Source organism: Furipterus horrens, unplaced genomic scaffold (genome assembly GCF_987537825.1).
Source record: "Furipterus horrens unplaced genomic scaffold, mFurHor1.1.pri manual_scaffold_41, whole genome shotgun sequence".
Lineage (NCBI taxonomy): Eukaryota > Metazoa > Chordata > Mammalia > Chiroptera > Furipteridae > Furipterus > Furipterus horrens.
In genome coordinates, this window is record NW_028327211.1 from 189,139 (window position 1) to 196,901 (window position 7,763).

Sequence of the window (7,763 nt, forward strand, 5' to 3'; positions counted from 1 at the left end):
AGATACTAGATTTGTGTTTGTGCGTTATCTAAACCTTGCTCATTAGGGTCTCTGTCTGAGGTTGGGCAGATAATTCATAAAGGAGTAAAACTCGTATTGGTTGATTTGTGATTTTACCAGCTGTCAAAGAGTTTGAAAGTAAACTCAAACAGATAACAGAATTTCTGAGTGAATTTAGTCTTGTGTTTCTGCGATCTGTATTGAAATCAGTTGAATTATAATATTATGCTTTTGTTTTTATTAACATGCTATTTGACTAAAGACCATGGATTTGAATTGTTTGTGAGTGCTACTATCCAGAACCCTTTTTATGGATTTATTTTTCTAATGTCTTTATACTAATTTAATTAGACAAAAGAAAAGTTCTGTCCTTTCAAATATATTTTTGTTTTATGATATTTATTGATGTGAGAGAGAGAGACGAAGGACGGGAGAGAGAGAGGAAGAGAGAAACATGGATTTGTTGTTCCACGTCTTTATGCATCTTCGGTTGCTAAATATATTTGGAAGAGTACTGGGGCCTGAATTAGATGTGAGGAGTCAGGGATAGCTGTGCTTCTCTGTGTGGTAACTGGGTGGATGGTTGTGCCAAGCACCGGGAGAGGGAGGGTTTGGGGAGGACTGGATGTGTTACCAGAAGAGGAAGAGGGATGAGGCTGGGTTAAAAAGAACATGTTAAATTTGAGATGCTTGGGAATCGTCCAGGTGGTACTTTATTAGGAATACTAATCTAGAGCTCAGGACCGGAAGTACAAATCCATGCTAGTATTTTAAACTATGGAACCAGATAAGTCACTTGGAGAAACCTGGCAATGGGTCAGGTCAGGTAAATGAGAGCCAGCAAAGGACACTGATAAATGAGTGTTTGAAGAAAGAATGATCAGATAATCCAACACTAATAAAAAGTGGTTACAGCTACACAGATGAGGCAGAGGGGTGAGCAAGGTTTGTCATTTTTTTTAGGGGGCTGGGTATCAAGCATGTGATTTACTCAGAATTCTTTTAAGAAATGTTCAGCTCTGTCAGATGCTGCTCTGTGGTCTAGAAGACAGAATAAAGTCCAGTAAAGTTGAATTGGTGGATCTGACTGACCTCTTCTTTCCTCATTTTTGAGTCTTGTTTCCTTCCAGAAACTTTGAAGTCTCCACATTGCAAAAGCTGTGTAATCAGGAGAGCATACAAGGTTCTCCTGCCCCTTGTAAGTTTTTAAGATCTAATTTTTAGGAGATTTTAGCGCTGCTTCTGTGGGTAGAGGAATTTCTTCAGTTTACACTAATTACAGATATCGCTAGAATCTCTGTACCTGCAAAACTCTATAATTTTTATAAATTTAAGTATCTGAATCAATCAGTAACCTTAGTAGCTGTTGGGAGGTGAAACATGCCCGCAGGCTCCCACCTCAAAGGCTTTGTACTTCTTTTCCTCTTTCCCTACAGTGCTCTTCCGCGTGTTTTTCCGTGGCTTTTCTCTAATGTTAAGTTCTCAGAGAAAGCTTCTTTTACCCACCTTGTGAAAAATTGTGCACGATCCACACACATATACACACTCCCAAATTTCCTTACTTTTCACTGTAGCAGTTATCACTATTGAGTATTTTGCTGTGTAACAACTTAGCTCCAGAATTTCGTGATTTAAAAATTCATTTGATATTTCTCGTGATTCTGTGAGTTAGGTTGGGCAGTCCTGGTCCGGGCTAGCGTGGCTCTTTAGCTAGGCCGGTCTTGGCTGGGATGCCTTTGCTCCACATGGTCCCCTCTGCCTCAGCAGGTTAGCCGGGGCCTTTTTCACACGGGCCGGGGGTTCCAAAGAGCAGTCAGAGAAAACAGACAGGTCCCAGGGCAAGTGCTTTTCAAGCCTGTGTGCACAGAGCTGACTTCAGCGGAAGCTGATCTGCCATCTGTGACCACCCCCCCCTCCCCCCACCGTGCGCACAGGAACTCTGTGCTGTGCTTCTGGCCCCGAAGCTCCGGGGTATGTCTCCTACCGGCTCTGGCGCCAGAGCCTCTCAGCACCTGGTGGTTCCCCTTCCCATAGGTTAGTGTACTTCATGCTTCACTAATATGGGGAACAGTTTAGGCTGGAAATGTATACCCTCATAACCTACTAAGCCATTTTTGGGAGATTTATTGAGATTTTGAACACTTAAATTCTATCCTAACTTGGAGTTTTAATTTGTTGAATTCCCCAAGACTTAGAAAGTTCAAAAAGATTCAGAGAATTTATCTCATATGTTCTCATTCAAATAATGCATCTTCTGAGAACACATTCTTGAACTGCCACAAGCATGTGTTAGATACTGTCTGACTCTGAGTCAGATGATCTGATAGTCACTCTGATATTGCGCGTGGTGTTTGAGTTTTCTTTGGCTTTATGCTGTATCAAAGCCTCACTAGTCAAGATATGTTACTCTTCACTTATTTATTAAGTTTCCAGGAATAAATTGCAATTTCTTAATCTTAATAATTTTAGGAAAATCTACAGCTATTTTGGAGTAGTCTATGACCGAATTTACTAAATAATCCAGTTAAGGATACACACTTCTGAAAGCAAGAAAGGTATACTAATCAAGTTGGCTGCCTTATATGCTTTATATGGGAAAATCTGTTTTATTAGTTTTTTTGTATGTGAGAAAGTGGGATCATTTGGATAGATTATTTTCTGAAGTGGAAGTGTGCTCATTTTATTTTGCAACACAGTGGCTAAGAAAATTAGAATCAGTGGTTTCACTCATCTTACTTGCTTTTCCTTTTCATCTTGTTAAATTCCCCAGTAGCTCTTCTATTACTCAGGGAGTTGCTGTTTTCATTTTCTCCTTAAATGTTTCTGTGTTTCTTTGAAGAACTCACAATAATTTAGTTTCACAGTGTTTTTGCATTACAAATGCAGCTAATGTTTAAAATGAATGGATTATTATAGTCTTAGCACCGATGTACAGCCTACAAAGAACCTTTGTGAGCTGATTTTAGCAGTATTTTCTAAGGACTTCTGCCAGAAACAAACAAAAAAACCCATATATCTTAAGGTCAACCTTTTATTTTGAATGCTTCAGCTGTGTTTAAAATCTGCAAGTTTACAGCCTTTTAAAGCATTTCTTGTATCTAGATATGTCTTCACAATGAAAATTATATTGGATGTTTGAATTATGCTTTCCTGTTTCTACCTTCTCATCTCATCCACAGACCTATAGAGTTTATTTCAACAACTTAATTCTCAATACATGCTGTTAAAATTGATATTACAACACTTCCACTGCACAGTAAGCTCCGTTGGATATCAGGAAGATATTCTAGGTTCCTGTTTGAGGAGAGTTCAGTCCTTTTGGATTTATTCCCACACACTATTCCATCATAGATTTCCAAAATTTATGCTTCTGCGTTCCACCGTGAAAAGTGGCTCTCCTTAAAAATTAGTACTTCCTCTTACCCTACCTAGCTGCATAGGTAGGCTAGAGCCCTTTACTCCATAATGATTTTTAACAAATTGTCCTTTTAGTACTTTTCAAAATGTTTAGATTGATGATAATTCATTTTTGTTATCCAACATAACAAAGTAAGATTTTTCTGATTCTTTGGCTGCTTCTCTGGAAACCAGTTTTGCAAGTTCATGTGTAGTATGTGGAAAACAAGTGTCTGTAAGTGACTACTCAGGGAAGAATTCACTATGATTATTTTGGGAAATTGTGACATTCGTGAAATGGGCTTGGAGAAACTAACATTAAGTGCCTGCTGTGTACCTGTCACTGTGCATGACAGTTATCTATAATTTCTCTTGAAGTAGAGAGACTAAATTACTGAGAATACTCCAAACCAACACACACACAAAAATTAAAGATGACATGAATATAGAAATGGGGATATTTTACAAATGAACTCAAATGCAAAGGCTTAAATTAGTTACTCAAGTCGTGCAGCTAATAAATACATGATGCTGGAAGGATTCTTTTAGCTCCAGTAAATAAAGCAACTTTCAGTTAAGGAGAATAGAATTAGAATAGGGTAGAATGCATTCGGCCTAGGGTGTGGAATACAGACAGGTGACATACCAAGTCCAAGGGCTGCTTGCTCTGATATGACCTGAAGTCCATCAAGATGTATTGGCAGCTTTGGGGAACCAAGTTTTTCTGTTCCCCTATAAAATTGGTCCTTTTATGATGTTGAAAATGATAATGAGTAAGATTAACAGGGTATGTTAATGCTAGCCTGAGTAGTCACTGTTGTGATTTGAAGACACGGGCTGCAAAATACTTAGGGTATATCTGGGATAAAAGACGGTCTGGCTTACGCAGTTTAGTCCACTCAGGGCATCTGGATCTTGGTATAGATGCCACATTTTAGTGTCTGCTTCTCAGCTTTTTAGCTTGTAAATTTGAAGTAGTAAGTGTATATCTGAATGGACACCAGAGGATGGAATTATTCTAACCAAGTTCACAAACCAGAATACCAATTTATTACTATTACCAAGAAAAATATTACTGTACTGTGATCTGGTTCCCCTTGTTTATACTAATCAGTGTTGGATTAGTCTGCTAGGGCTACCTTAACAATGCCATAGACTAGTTGACTTAAACAACAGACATTTATTTTCTCCCCGTTTCAGAGTCTGGACATATGAAATTGGGGAGCTGACAGGGTTGGGTTCTGATGAGGCCTCTCTTTCTGGCTTGCAGACAGCTGCTTTCTTGTGTCCTCACATGGACTTTCCTCTATGTGCTTGCAGAGAGAGAGGTGTCTGGTGTCTCTTTTCATCTTCTGGTGACACTGGTTCTATTGGATTAGGGCCCCACCCTTACGATCTCATTTAACCTTAACTACTCCAACTACAAATAAAGTAAACACATTGTTCAGGTAAAGATATGGTAGTACTGCCATGTTGTGTCTGTATGCAGTTTTATTTAGTCACGGGTGCAAAGCAGAATTATGTACAGTAGTCCCTCTCTATATGGCTGTTCACTTATCGTGGCCTCACTGTATTGCAGGATTTTTAAAAATATTATATTTATCGTGGATTTTTCACTGTATTGTGGGATTTTGCGGTACTGTATACATATGTTGTTAAAGTTATGTAGGTTTAAGAGTATAGAATGTGTTTAAGAACATAAGTAGTGTTTATAAAAGTGTGGAAAAGGTTAATAAGGGAGTGGGAAAGGTTAATAAGGGACTGGGAAAGCTTTATAGTGTGTGGGAAGGGTTTATAAAGCCTTAAAATATATATAAATACTAAAATAAGTGTAAGGTTCCTACTTCGTGGATTTTCACCTGTCCCGGGGGGATCTAGAATGTAATGCCCGTGATAAGTGAGGGAATACTGTAATGTATCACTGGATTTTATTTTGCTTTATTAGCTCCTCAAGAGTTATTGATCTATGAAATGGCAGAGAATGGAAAAAATTGTGACCAGAGACGTGTAGCAATGAACAAGGAACAATATAATGGAAAATTCACAGGTAAAGTATGGCAGTTTGGAGGGAGAAGATCTATGGGTTTAAATTATATGCTTTTCACTGGAATAAAATAGAAATATATCTATTATTTGTTATTTTTATAGTAAAATAATATTCTATGTAATAATACAAGGTTCTTATATAAGATTAATTATATTTTGTTTACTCTTCAGAGTAAATTAAATTATGAGTCCGGGCCTATAAGGTGATTTTTTTTCACAGTGATAGTCGAGGCAGCCTGGCCACCGTCACATTTAGTATTCTAGGTACAAGATGATTATTGTTAATTTTATTGTATGAAAAGTATTTGGTGCCCAATTTCATGATGCTATTTTGTAACTTTAGAGATAGATTATAAATTTACTTATTACAGGAACCCTAAATTATATAATTATCAAAAAAGTCAGAATATGATTATTGTGGATTTATTTCAAAATCTTGAGACAAATTTATATTTTAACCAAATTTGAAATTTGTGGGGTAAATTGCAGTATGTTTGACTCTTATTCATACATATACCCTGAAAATTACAGAATTTATTTATATAGATGATTTAACAAAAATCTTTCCTTTGTATATTAAAGGAAAATGAAAGGTTTTCCTTTTCTGTTCATTGTAATGGATTTCCTTTTAACTTCTAGATTGTTTAGCATCTCAAACACATCACAAATTATACTCCAGTATGGTAATATTATTATAGCAGATATTTTCTTCTATTGGAAGAGGTGTAAGCTATCTGAAACAGTTGCCATACATTTGCTTTGATCACTGAATGGCCTTGCAGAACACATTTTGTAGCACTGATCTGACTTCTGGGTTACTTTGCCAATAAATTTTACATTGTTTCACTAGGCGTTTCAGGATTAAGAGGTAGGCATCGTATATGTCACGGTCTCTCCCATTAGTAGCTTTTACATGTTTTTTTGTCTTTTCAACTAGCACATTTATATATGCTCCCCCTACTGCCTCACCCCCAGAAATTTAAAATTAATGTTTCTATGACATACTCTTCTTTACCACAGGTTTTATTTTTTACTAAATATTTGCCAGAGGTTGTGCTATAACTGTACATGAAGACCTTGTTCTTTATTCAGGATGCTTAGTACTCCATTGTATGAGTATACCATACTAGAATCATCCCTCTGTCCTCTGTTGATAACATTTCAGTTGTTTATAATCTTTTGCTAGGACAAATAATGCCTCATTGAATAAGCTTGTACAAAACTTATTTCTCCTTACACCTAATCATTCTTAAAAATAGAATTATTGGATTACAGGGTACAGTAGGTCCCCTTATTTATGGGGGAAACATTCCAAGAGGATGCCTGAAACCGTGGATAGTACCAAACCCTAAATATGCTGTTTTTCTTTCATGCATTCATATGCTTTATGGCTTCTCTTTGGCGTATCCGAATTATCAGCATCACTAGTCTTGTGCTTTGAAGCTATTATCAAGTTAAATAAGAATTACTTGAACACCAGCACTGTGGTAACTGCAGTAGTCCATCTGGTGACCGAGACAGCTACGAAGTGACTAGTGAGCAGGTAGCAGAGACAGCACGGTCAGCGCCAGATTTCATCGCATTACTCACAACAGTGCGCAATTTAAAACCTATGAATTGCTGATCTCTGGAATCAGACCAAGGCTGACCATGGGTACTGAAAGTGGAACCATGTATAAGGTGGGGCTACTCTATGTGTATTGCAATTTTGATAGATGATGACAATAATAACTAACCTTAATTGTGCCCTTAACTAAGGGTCAAACTTCTGAGAGCTTTACTATATGAATTAATTTAATCTTTATCATGACCCTATAAAGTAAGTACTATTTTCGTCTTCATTTCAGAGAGAGATAACTGAGGCATAGACAGGTTAACCAACTTGCCCAAGGTCACAGGACTAGTTAAGCGCCAAGACCAGGATTTGGAACGAAGTAATTTGCCTTCACATTTTGAGCTCTAAGTCACTTTGCTCTACGATATAAGCTAAATTGCACTCCGTAGAGGTGGGATAATGTAGTATTCCAGTAATGTACAAAAGAGAAACTTGTGTCCTAACAGTAAGATAATTGCATAAAAAATGTTAAGAGTTGTCCTAGTGTGAACCACATTGTTTTTTTGAGGTTCATATGCCGTCATTCAAATGTGGGATGGGAAAGTAGACGAATTATGAAAGTGATTGGAAAAAGCGAGCATTTTGTTTTAATTTCCGCACTAATGTTTTTCAGATCCCTCTTCAATGAATGAAAAGAAGAAGAGGGATCGGGAAGAAAGGCAGAATATTGTCCTGTGGAGACAGCCACTCATTACCTTGCAGTATT

At 37.3% G+C, this 7,763-nt stretch overlaps 1 long non-coding RNA gene across 1 annotated transcript; it reads left to right on the forward strand.

The window, feature by feature from the left end:
- Positions 1 to 1,135: 1,135 nt before the first annotated feature.
- On the forward strand, positions 1,136 to 7,761 carry LOC149990021 (uncharacterized). Its single transcript, XR_016509001.1, has 3 exons — positions 1,136 to 1,198; positions 5,342 to 5,443; positions 7,671 to 7,761. It is a non-coding gene; the product is annotated as an uncharacterized LOC149990021 (long non-coding RNA).
- The last annotated feature ends 2 nt before the right edge of the window (positions 7,762 to 7,763 follow it).